Below are 13,252 nucleotides of genomic sequence, written 5' to 3' on the forward strand. Positions count from 1 at the left end.
AATGAGGATTCTGATCTTTCCAAAAGGGAGAAGTGTTGTCAAGCCTCTCTTGTGCCCATAGAAAGATTAGCAATAAAGTCACAGCTAAAGTCAGTACACAGTAAATGACTTGGGTCCTTTTTTTGTTTTACCTCCCACCCACAACAGAACTGCAATAAATCCTAATTTGAATATGTTTCTTGGAAACAACAAAAAACTTACTGTATGTTCCATACATTCACTTGGGGAAAAAAATGTAATTTAAGAAAAGTAAAATTAGCCCCTAAGGACAATACTGGATTCATCCCATAACAAAGTAACACTAACATTTTATTAGCGAAGGGCTCAATTTTGCCGTCAGATGCACATATGTAATGTTCATGATATCATCTTGCAAATTAGTGTGCATATCAAAAGGAAGAATTAGCCCTATATCTCTGGAATAATCTAGTTTGTTTTGTGTGGCTATTTGTGGCTTAATCAAAATGAAGGCCCAGCAAGGACAAAGCAAGGCAATTCATGTCCCCCATGGGGCCCCATAGCCCCGTCCCCATACTGTTATTTCTGCTGTCACACCATGGTCTTGCCAGCAGGTTCCAGAGCTAACATAAAGGGACAACCAGGAGTTCGGGTTTCAGGCTGTATGCAGACTAGGGTCAGATAGCTGTACTTGGCTCATGTTTTCCTACATCTTTGCATCCATGAAGGCTGGAAATGTCATTTTCTTTATAATGAAAGATAATATTCTGATCTCATCCTAGGACTTCAAGAGCCTCAGGCACTAGCACTAATCTAGTGTTTCTCAAGCTTTTTAATACCAGGGACCCATTTACAGCCTTCCTAAACTGTGCCAGAGAGATCTCAGGCACTGGCGCTGGCCCACAGACCAGTCATTGAGAAACACTGCTCTAATCCAGTCACGAGCATAGACGAGAACTGCCACATGGAATAGGCACCCACAACCCCCAGAATCCAATGATTCTTGAATGCACAGTTAAGTCTGCATTGCCAAATGTAATGGGCCACCTTCATTTGCTTTAAAAAGATACGTTAATTCCACAGGCCAGATGCTCAGCAGATGAGAACTGGTGAAACTATCAGTGCTATGCTGATTTACCCCCACTGAAGAAGTGGCTCCACATGTTCTTTCTGTTCCAGCCAGTTCTTTCTGCTTTTCCTGCTTACTTTTCTCCCTGGTGGACTGCTAAAATATGTATTGGCTGGCTGTGCAAAGAGGTGGGAAGCAGCTTCAAAATTGTCTTAAAATTGGAACTAAAATGGAGCATATTTTAACATAAGGAAAAAAGAAGTGGAACTAATAGTCAGGGGACCAAATTCAGAACTTGTATAGGTGAGTGAAACTGCACTACTGTTTTAAAATTTCACCCACCTTCTGATCTTGGCTCAGATTCTTTTTGATTTAGGATCTTTAACACAGAGCATAATGTTGGTTATGAAACTGTTCAGATATAACGGTATCTCAAAACAAAGTTTGTATCATATTGTGGTGATAAAAATCAATCTTTGTCTAAATTACTTCACTTGTTTGACAGCTGATTTCCATTAAAGCTTTGTATGGGTCATACCAGTAATCTTGATAAGCCTCTGATAAAGTGTCCAGATGTTCTAGTTTTACCAGTTTCTAATTCATGATCCTGGGGTCCTGTTAGATTAAGTTGGTGTTTGCTGCCCTGGGCCATAGAGTGGGAAGTTCCCCACATCTGATGTCAATTCTTCAAAGAAGGACCCCCTCCCTGCCATTGGATATTGCGTCCCAGTTGGAGAGACTGCAAATCTGACCAGTGCAAAAAAAAAACAAAAACAAAAACTTTTTTTTTTAAAAAACAGGCAAGTCTGGAAACAATATTCCTATGCACATGTCCTGAGAAAGAGCTGAGGTTCTTCCTCTGCACTGCCTAGATGCAGATGCACAGACAAAAATCCCCTCCTTTAGGAAGTCCTTGTTTTAATTTTGCACTAGCCAATTTTGCAATAGACACACCCCTTCAGACATGGAGTTCAGATAGGAGAATGTTGTGATGACCTTTGTGTAAACGGGTCTCCTTGGTAAATGGATCATCTCAATGGAAGAGGCATGATCCTTCAGATAGGATACAAAAAGCTGGTTTTTTATCCTGTCTGACTACAAATATCTCCACTTATTTGTACCAACCAGCCAGAAGCAAAAGTAGCTATAACCCTGCCTATGAATACCTCTTGGTGGTTAAGACTCTTTAATTTAAGGGACAAGACTAGCCAGGCTCTGGTTTAAAACCAGACCAAAGAGAGAACAGATCAGACTCCTCATTTCAGGTAGGAAAAAAAAATCTAATTACTATGACATTTCTGATAGCACTTGGTTTTGGTTTGTCCTTTTAAAATCCCCTAGACTCTTCTGCAAATCCCATCCTTCCTTCCAGAGCGCCAAAGAGGGTAATGTTTCACAATCAAGGTATTTAGGACATTACCAAAGGGGTGACTGGGGTCTGGCATACAGAAACTTGATCCTGTGGTAGTTAATTTAACAAGAGAGAATTACTGTGGTGTCTGCAATCAGACAGGTAGAAAGCAATTCTGAGATAAAATATTGTGCATTTTAGCTAAGTTTAACACCTCAGCTTTAATGTCATAGTTTGCATTTATTTTAATGCCTTTTCTGTTGCATTAAAGGCATTAAAATAAATGCCCTGCAACAAAGCATCTACTGAAGTTCCAAGTTTCTATACCTATAAACAGTCATTAAAAAGAAAAAAAATGAATATATTTTCTCAGAGGGGTACCCAGTAGTAAAAGAATCACCAGACACTTGATTTTCATTCATAGTCAGGAGGAGATTATTGGACTAACAGGACCAATGTGGTCTCCATACCACATACAGACTTAAGAGTCAACCACATCTAAAGACTCCAGAAATCGCCAAAGCTGCTTCACCTCCACCTGCTGAATAGTCTTCCCACCAGCAAAGGGAGAGAGAGAGAGAGAGATTAGAGAAAGGACAATACTTGCTGAGATTCTCAATGTCAATCAATAGAAAGTTTCCTGAGCAAGCTCCTAACATGGGTATTGCATTTTTATTGTTACGGGTATAACCAGACACTGGGAATGACTGGAGGGCCTCAAAGAGAAGACATAGTGACTTTTTCTCCTGCTTTGTAAACAAGAAAATCATGGTGGCATAATGGAATCACAGAAGCACAGAAACTGTGATAGATCCAGGCACAGCCTACTCAGTATTTTGGAAACTCTTTTGCAAACTATGTCTCTTAGTTTCAGTACAAATGAAGACAGCTGATTCCACTGGAGAGAACCTTAAACAGGAGACCACAGCTGCCATGAATGTTAGCTGGTTATGTGAAATCTCAGAAGAAAATGAGTCGCCCCACTTGTTAGAATTATAAACTGATAAAATTGGCCCTCAGCCTTCCAAATAATAATAATGAATAAAATACAGCTCTTTAAGGAAGAGTCAAATTAGAAAATAAATTGACAAAAAATTCTGACTGCCTCCCCCGCCACTGAGCTGTATCAAATGTATTGACATCTAAAGCAGAAGCTCTGCTATACAGAGATTCAGTTTTTCACTCATGGCCCATTAGATTTTAATATATTTTGCATATACACTTGATTTAGTTAAGGCTCCAGGCCAAGGAGTTTCCATTTACTCCATAGTTGCCCAGTGCCATATTTGCCGTAGGCTTAGCTTCTTCAGTTTTTTCTTTAAAAAAAAAGAGTTAATTGCTGGTAGATTGAACCCCCAGAGGCTTTTGTTGGATGTGCCAGAAGAAAAGGATTTATAAGCTGTGCTTATTTCCCCCCCCCCCCCCCGTCAAGAGCTAAATGCTAACCCCAAATTACAGCAAGGATTCTTAAGGTTCAATAATTAAAAACAAAAGTTCGTCTGAATGGTAAGTAGTAGTGAGGTCTGCGAGAGATCCTTCAAATTGAAACCGACTGTGTAACTACTAAATATTATGAATACAAATTTGTTACATTTGATCATTGGCTCTTGCTTCTCCGAAGTATGTTCTTTTTTGTGGCTTTTACAGACATTTTGTTTAGAGCACCCACACTCAGTTTGCAAGAAAGCAGTAAAGAATGGGAAGGTGGTGATGCTATATTGATATTTCAGCTTGTGTCCAATAGTATAACATCTTCTGTGATCAGATGTGTTATTTGTATTGCAACAGCACCCCTGAGCCGTAGTCATGGACCAGGACTCTCCTGTGGTGGGTGCTGTACAGACACAGAACTGATACTTTCCTCTTACAACGTCAACTATAAATAAATAACTTGTGACAAAACAAAAACCACTAACATCTATCAAATGCATACAACACATTACGGAAAGTAATAAAGTGTTGCAGCTACTAGTGATGAACCTCAAAAATTCATTAGTTCAGTGTTGGATAAGCATTAAAAAGCTAGAATACCTAGCCAAAGCTTATTTGAATGACCCAGCTCTTTTTGATCCAGAAACCAGGCTCTACATCAAGTCAGAGTAGACTTTCAGGTAAGATTTCTGACACTTTCCGATACCAATTAGGTGAGAAATATAGAAAGATGTTACCAGTCTTATCTGATGACATGATTTGTGTTTTTTAAAAAAAAGTGTTAAAAGGCACCTAGAGCTTGGGATAGGCTCTTTTTATACTGCCTTATAAATCAATATCCGTAAGTAAAAAGAATAGTTGCTCTCATGGCTTGTTGGTACTGCTGCCTCTGACCCTTCCTGGAACTAGGCAGTGGAGAGGCACAAGAAAATGAAACAAAAGTCAAACAAACTTTTCTGAACCTCAAAAGAGTTTCACTTTGGATTCGAGTCAATTTATGAGTGAAGGTTCTTGTTGATTTTTATTTTATCTGAACCCATTTCTAGTGCCTACAGTCTGCAATGTGATGCAGTACATGTATTATGATAGTCAAAGTCTTGGCAGAGATTTTTCACCTCTGGAGACCCAAGTTCAAATCCAGGCTTTGGTCAAGAGAAAAAATGAGAGGGGTGGTCTAGACCTACTCGCTAGTGGGAATCTGTCTGCATCACAAAAAATTACCACACAGTTTGGCATATTTGGAAGTTAGCGCTTAGGAGAGTCCCAGAGCTGGAATAACAGGGTTGTTGCAGGTCAGGACTGAGTTGCATTAGCAGAGCTGTGTGTGGGAGGCTGGCACTGTCCCTGCTGACGCTGCCTGGCTTCAGCCAGTGCAGATTCCTTCATTTTCATTAGTATTACTTTCAAGCAAAAGATTCCAATATAAAGATGGCAACACGCTACAAAACATCCAAGATCTTTTTAAGATGGAGAGGGAACCATGAGCATGGGGCTTCTCCTCTGCTATAAAGTGAGGTGGATAGTAGCTATTGGACAGTGAAAACCTACATTAATAAATAGTTGTGAGAAAACAACATTTATTTCCAAGTGATCTTTTCCAGGGAAACAAACTTAACAACTCCTTGTCTATTAAAGATAATAGAAACACCGCTGATTTGAAAGGCCAACAGTATTAGACTAATAAAAGCCCCAGGCATAGTTCCTGCAGGGGCACATGCCAAGATTGTTAGAACCCAGCTAAATAACTGGGAGGAATAAGGGGTGGAGGTGCTTTCATTGTGTGTGACTTCCCATCATATCAGATACTGGCTCTTTCTTAAAAAGAATGGCTTTCTTTAGTCTTCCTTTCTATCATGAAAGAGCTGTTAGCTATCATGAACTATGGGGACTCAGACTTAGCATACTCCAGCACTATAGACTTAAGAAAAATGTCCTATTCAGCAACTTTGACTCAATCACAAATGTCTCCACAAAGTGGGTCATAAGGCAAAGCCCACAGCAAGTAATATCTGTACTGCTGTCTAACCCTAGAGGGAAATTGGCAGAGGGAAAGAACCAGAGAAGTAGAACTAGTTAAGAAAACTTGAAGTCCCTCCAACCCTAGGACTCTTCAATAAAAAAAAAGGGAACAGTGATTAGGAGGATGAGAGTTCCATCTAACAATATCCAGACAGGTTCTTACTCCACTTCTACACCTACTACAATGCTTACCCATTATAAGAAATGTACCTTAGAGAACTTTGTTCTCTTTTTTGGTTCCATAGGTTCTTAGGCACAGATGCTCACCTGGTTAAATACAAAGCTGCTTGTAAAACAACCCAAATATGAAACAAATGCACCAGTATACCTAGAGAAAAATCTGTGAACCTAACAACATCCTTCTCACAATCCCCTTTTCCACTTGCTCTTGTGTTGTGCACATTTGTAATGTGTGTGTATGGTGTTGTACTACTTTGTAACTAGAGACTGGGTTTTATTTCAGGCCTAACTCATATTCAAATGTTGCAGCTCAGTTCCATTTCTGTCTGCAATGTGTCCATGTGGTACATGCATTACCTATACTGTTTGAATCAGATATTATATTTACCCTTTTATCTGGCTTTTGAGTTTAAATTTATCGTTTAGCTCTGCTTACCCACTTTCCAATGTCATCAGCTTCTAGTCTCTCATTTTCAGTCTCGGAATGTTGAGTTGGGATCATCTGGCTAAGAGATTGATGTACTCTTGGCCTGAGTGCACAGGGATATCGTCATGGTTTCCCTTCCACTTCCAAATATGGGGTGAAATCTTGCCCCACTGAAATCAATGAGAGTTTTGCCATTGATTTCAATGGAGCTAGGACATCACACTTAATTTTCAGGGCTGGACCACCACATTTCACAGAATTTAACTTACGTTTCCGTGAAATATATAGATCATAAAGGGAAATTCTTTGCCCCATGGAAAGCCATTCTCTTTTCAATATGCAGATATACAGGGTTTAACATCAGACTGCATTTATCCCTTCCTCACCCCTCAAAAATCTCAGCTGACATATAGTACTCTGTTATAGATTTAAAGCATGAGAATGAGCAGCAACCTTCCTTGACTATGTAGCACTTCAAGGATTAGACATAACATTTCCCCTTCCTATATAAAAAAAGAACAGATCATACTAATTCTTTTAATGCAGAACTAAAAGCAACACCTCTAATACAGGCTGTGAGTTAAAATAATCATTTTAAATTAGAATGATCCTACTAGAAAAGGATCTGGAAGGGAAAACCATTTAAACCAATCTTTTAGTGATTAGGACAAGTACATCGCACTGAAATGTTTGCTCAGACAGGAAGGGATTAAGAGACTGACCAATTTGAATGGAGAGTCATCAGGCATGTGTGAGCTTTACCAATGCCCTGGGATTACCATTGCTTCTGGTTTGTAAAAAGTAATGCTAAATGCTGAGGATTAACCAAAGACTTTAAATTAATACAATTAAAGTGGTATTGACCTCCTAGAATCTGAAAGAAAAGACCACCTACCATGCTACCATCCTGCACCTACATCCACCTCTAATGCTAACTTCTCAAGTAGTATTATTCCTTCAAGGTGGTAGAGTAGGTTCATTTTGGACAGAGATTCTACTGCCAACATGAACAGAAGTGAAGAAAGGTAAAGTTCTGTTGGGTGGTTCTCTCTTTCTTCAACCAAAATTTATTAGTTCACCAAGAACAATCGCTTTTGTAAATAGGGAATTTTCTCTCACTTCATTTTCATTTGGTATCATACTGGCCTAGGATTTTCTAAGCCACTCAACATTGTCAAAAAAAACCTGTTTATGATGTACGCAAAGGACCACCAAGCCTGGAGAGTCTTTACACACAGATTCCATAATGCTTAAGAAGCACGTGACATGATTCATACAGTGACGGCCTGCAACAAATTAAAGTGCAGACAAGTGCCCACGATGTCAGCCTGGAGCTTTACGTCTATATTTAATGATGACAGCAAGGTACATGCTGTAACATCTGAGGTCTTCTTTGGATTCTCAGATCAGTGATGTGCATGTTGTATTAGACAACAGCGAGTACAGAGAATTTAAGTCTAAAGACTGTTAAGACAACTTCTCTCAAATTGATAATTTTCTGGTGTGATTTCTGAGATGTTAAATAGTATATAATGGCCCATATAAGAAAAAAGTCTCTCTCTCCTTTCCTGAGTCTTTATTGCCAAAAAAAAAACAGCTGGTATGATTTGTCCCCTGGCAAAAAATCTTCAGGAATAAGCCATTTTAGCCGTCTTGTGAATGCAGGCAATACTTGACACTATCTATAGCTGCTTAGGTCAAACTGGAGTTTCAGTAAGATCTGACTGTGCAGATGAATCTTATGTAATGGATGGATGGTTCATTAGTATGTGGCATTGAATGGTATAGTGAGGTATGAGGCTTATATGGGAAATTTAGAAGAAGAGGTAAATATAATGTCTCAGGGGCACACATGAAAAGGATGTTTGGGAAATAGCCTGGGATGGACTAGAGGCAAAGGTTCCACAAACAAATTGACTTTCACATGTTTAGGTGTTTTTTGGGGTTTTTTTTTAAATAACTCCAGGAACATTAGTTCTCCAAAGTTGGTGTGGGAGGTGGGTTCAGAAGTTTGGATCCTGATTTGAACGTCACAGCTCAAGTTTTTATAAGACTTCCTTTGTAATGGACCAGGACCCCACATCCTACCAACTCCCTGTTGTGAAAAAGTTTGGGATTCAAATCTAGATCCAACCTCCACACCTTAGACACTATTCAAACAACCCTGCATTTTATTTCTTAATGGTGCCGAGACATGCTGGCCAGAGCAGAAAAGGATCCTATCCAGAGAGGTGGAGTTTGAAAACCTTTATGTGTGTTTTATTGTAAAACACAAGAGTAACTAAAGAAAGGCATGGTTCTTTAATGGTCAAAAACAAATGCCCTCTGACAACCCATGGAAGAATCCCATGCACTGCTACAGGCTGGGGACCGACTGGCTAAGCAGCAGTTCTGCAGAAAAGGACCTGGGGATTACAGTGGACGAGAAGCTGGATATGAATCAGCAGTGTGCCCTTGTTGCCAAAAAGGCCAATGGCATATTGGACTTTATTAGTAGGAGCATTGCCAGCAGATCAAGGGAACTGATTATTCCCCTCTATTTGGCACTGGTGAGGCCACACCTGGAGTATTGCGTCCAGTTTTGGGTCCCCCGATACAGAAGGGATGTGGACAAATTGGAGAGAGTCCAGAGGAGGACAACGAAAATGATTAGGGGGCTGGGGCATATGACTTACGAGGCGAGTCTGAGGGAACTGGGGTTATTTAGTCTGAAGAAGAGAAGAGTAAGGGGGGGAATTTGATAGCAGCCTTCCACTACCTGAACAGGGGTTCCAAAGAGGATGGAGCTAGGCTGTTCTCACTGGTGGCAGATGACAGACCAAGAAGCAATGGTCTCAAGTTGCAGTGGGGGAGGTCTAGGTTGGATATTAGGAAACACTATTTCACTAGGAGGGTGGTGAAATGCTGGAATGGTTACTTAGGGAGGTGGTGGAATCTCCATCCTTAGAGGTTTTAAGGCCCGGCTTGACAGAGCCTTGGCTGGGATGATTTAGTTGGTGCTGGTCTTGCTTTGAGCAGGAGATTGGACTAGATGATCTCCTGAGGTCTCTTCCAACTCTAATATTCTATGATTCTAACACCTGTTGTATGTCTTCATTACAGAGGCTATGTCTACACTACGCACCTTTTAGCGGCACAGCTGTTGCTGTGAGAGCTCTCCCGCCGACAAAGCGCTGTCTACGTTGGCGCTTTTTGTCAGAAAAACTTTTGTCATTCACGGGTGTGTGTTTTTTTCACACCATCCTTGAATGACAAAAGTTTTACTGACAAAAGTATAGTGTAGACAAAGCCTGAGACTATACCAACATACCTATGTCAACATAGCAAGGTTGGCATAACCCCATAGTGCAGATAAAGCCTACACTAATGGAAGGGCTTTTTCCATTGCTGTAGGAACACCACTTCCCCAAGAACAGTAGCTATGTCGACAGAAACAAGCATTCTTCCATCAAAACAGCTTCATCAACATTTAAAAATTTAGATAAGATGTGAACAGTAACATAACTGCCCCACCCCATGGCTTGCTTCTCATCACTACTCATTTCCCTAGCGACTCCCTTCTCCCCTGATTTACTGACCAGCTCAGTCTTCAGTTCTCCACAGCACGTCCTTTTTATAGTTTGCTGGTGGAAAGTAATTCCCCACAGCTGTCTCAATCTTGGGCATATCCCCATTCTCAGGACCGTTGACTCTAGCTAGAAGGATTGTATTAACTCTTTCCCGGCCAATCTCTGGACTGGATCAGTAAACCCCATTGCAGGTGGTGTTTCTGCAGCAGTATTCCAGGCATTTCACAAGAAAACAATGCAACTTGTTTGCACAACAAAACAACCTGGCACAATAAATACAGAATATTAAGACACATCAGGATGTTCTACAAGAATTAGAAAAAAGTCTTAATGCCCTCTATTAAAGTGGCTAATTCTGTAGCATTTATTGTGATTATTGTCATTTAACACGAATATTGCAGTAGCACCTAGAGAATGCAACCAGGTTGGCTCTCATTGTTCAAAGGCATTGTACAAAAATGTAGTGTGTGACAACCCGTTTCAAAGACATAAAAGACTTGGGGAACAGGCTGTATCATCCGAAGGAACAGTACACGTGCTCACTCTCTCTGTACACCACTTTTCCCTCTGCGTCATTCCAATGTGGGCCAGGTTGTAAGTGACATAGCCTAGTCCACTATGAAGGGAGAATTTCAGGCTGCCCTGTGATCTTTGATTTGGGTCCAGAGAAGTTGAGTGAAGTTATCATCATTGACAGTATTTACTGAAAGTGCAGTATGACAAGAATATCTTTACAACATCATATCATTGGGGTTTCCTTAACTGGCTAGATTCTTACAAATTGGTAATTAAACATTGTGTTAAGGAGACCTGGCAGAAATAATTAACTTAAGTCTTCAAAAAGCTTTGGATAAGCTGCTCTCCCAGGCCCATAGAGCCCCTGATTGCCCAGGGAGAGACACTGGGACAGGAGCAGCAGGCCAGCACTGAGTCAGGGATCATGATGAATAGACAACATATGCAATTCAGTGGCACAATAAGTCATCCTATGAAATATAACGGCTGCATTTAGGAAAGGACTAGCCACTTTTATGACCATTCGGAATATCAGTATGCATGCTGAGATGATGATAGATGTGGTAAAACCTCATTCCTCAAGAAGCAAGTTAGTCTCCTGTGGGTCTCAGAAAAGAGAGTCTTTCCCTCATGTGTACAGGGCTGCACAACTGGCATGGTATTTTTTTTTAAATCTGTATTTTGTCCTCCCACGAAATCAGGTAATTGTGCACTTCCAGAGGCTGGATATAGCATTATAGATGGACTTGTCTGATCTGATACGCTGTCCTCTGAGTTCCCGTTAGCTGCTCACTTCCATGAGGATCATAGGCACTCACAGAATGTCTGATATCCAATATCCAATCAACTTATTATTTCAATCCAGTTGCTACCCAGTTTTTAAATCATTACTCCCTGGCTATTTGTTCAGTGGTGAATCAAACATAAAACAAATCTGCTCCTGATTCTTCATGTCAACAAATGAATTAAAGGCCATAAACTATCTACTATTTCAGCATATTAGCTAATATAAACCCATTTCAGTGACCCATGTAATAGTCATGCTGATGTTTTATGGTTGGTTTCCCCATCACAGATGAAGATGATTAAAAACTACAAAGGACCTTTTTGTACAGGTCTATTAATAGTTGGGATTTAAAAAAAAATTTTAGGGTAACTTATTTTGAGCTTCAAGTGCCGTGTGCATAACAGCGGCTGGCGTCAGAAGTCACTATAATATACATTCCAGTTTCCCCTCAGCCAGCCACAGAAAGAAAATTGATGGCCTGTTCTTCAGGGCTCATGTATTCCTCCTCGGCTGCTGTCTCCCACACTGCTGTTGTAGTACCCTGTTTTCACTGGAAAAGAATGCACGACATTCAAGCTATTCCAAGCAGCATCCTTGATGTCTGGACTTCATGGGAATGTTTCACACCGCAGTTATTACTAACTGTTAACTTTCATACATCGGACTGTTTTTCTTGGCAGCTTCTTCTATTTTGCTAGTTGGACAGACGCAGGTCAAGGCAGACTTTGCTGCAAACATGAGACGCGTCACCATCTATCATGCCGTCGCCAGCAGGAAGACCCAGCTGATGGCACCACGCTGTGTGAAAAGACTAAAAAGCTCATCTCCTCTCTGATCTCCAGAGGAGACTCAGGCAGCTTTAAACAGTCTCTGGGATCATCTTGGAAGTCTAGGATCTCAATGAAGTTAATGGGCATTCAGTCAACAGTGTGTGTTGGTGGAGAGGGGAGTGAGGCGACATTGGCTGGATCTGAAGAAACTCTAGCCCGCCCAGTTCTGCTGTCCCATGTTATGGAAAAGTTTTTCAAATGGTTCACAATACAAGGAATAACAGTGTGAGAGGCTACATTTCTTGTACATCTGTTGTGCCACCACCAATGTGTTCCATCAGGAAGTAATGATCATAAGCTTTGGTTAACCATACTGACAATTAGCAGTAGGAGCCAGGGCCTGTTTCTATTGAACTGAAAGGTAAAAATCCCCTTGGCTTCAGTTGGAAGATGTGGTCTCTCCATTGTTAGATAAATTTAGCAGACAAGACTCTCCTAAGATTAAATTTATTGTTTATTTAAAAGGTTTTCAATCCTGTTCATTTCCATACTCTCTGAATGCCTTAATTAATGAATTAACTCTCACAAACCTCCTGTGGAGGGCAGCAAGCCATATTAGCTCCATTTTATTGACTGTGACTTCAGGCACAGAAGGATTAACGACTTGTTGAAAGCAGTGATGAGCTGCCAAAATCTTAACAACCAGTTCCCTCCTCACACCATGAGGGGGTTGTGGCCCACCCCTGCCCCCCGGGGACTCCTGCCCTATCCAAACCCCCACGTTCCTTGACACCCCCCCCCCCCGACCTCTGTCCCATCCACCACCCTCCCGTCCCCTGACTGCCTCCAGAAGCATGCGGCAGGTCCCTCTGGCTCCTGGGGCGGGGGAGCAGCCACTCCCCCCACTGATCACATCAAAAGTGGCTCCTTAGGCGCCGACTCCGTGGGTGCTCCGGAGCTGGAGCACCCACAGGGAAAATTTGATGGGTGCAGAGCACCCACCGGCAGCTCCGCGCCCACCCCGCACCCGGCCCCAGCTCACCTCACCTCCGCTCTGTCTCTGCCTCCTCCCTTGAATGCACCCGCTCTGCTTCTCTGCCCCCGCCCCCCCCCCCCCGGCTTCCCGTGAATCAGCTGTTCGCGTGGGAAGCCTGAGAGGGCTGAGAAGCAGGCAG

This window comes from Dermochelys coriacea, chromosome 2 (genome assembly GCF_009764565.3).
Source record: "Dermochelys coriacea isolate rDerCor1 chromosome 2, rDerCor1.pri.v4, whole genome shotgun sequence".
Lineage (NCBI taxonomy): Eukaryota > Metazoa > Chordata > Testudines > Dermochelyidae > Dermochelys > Dermochelys coriacea.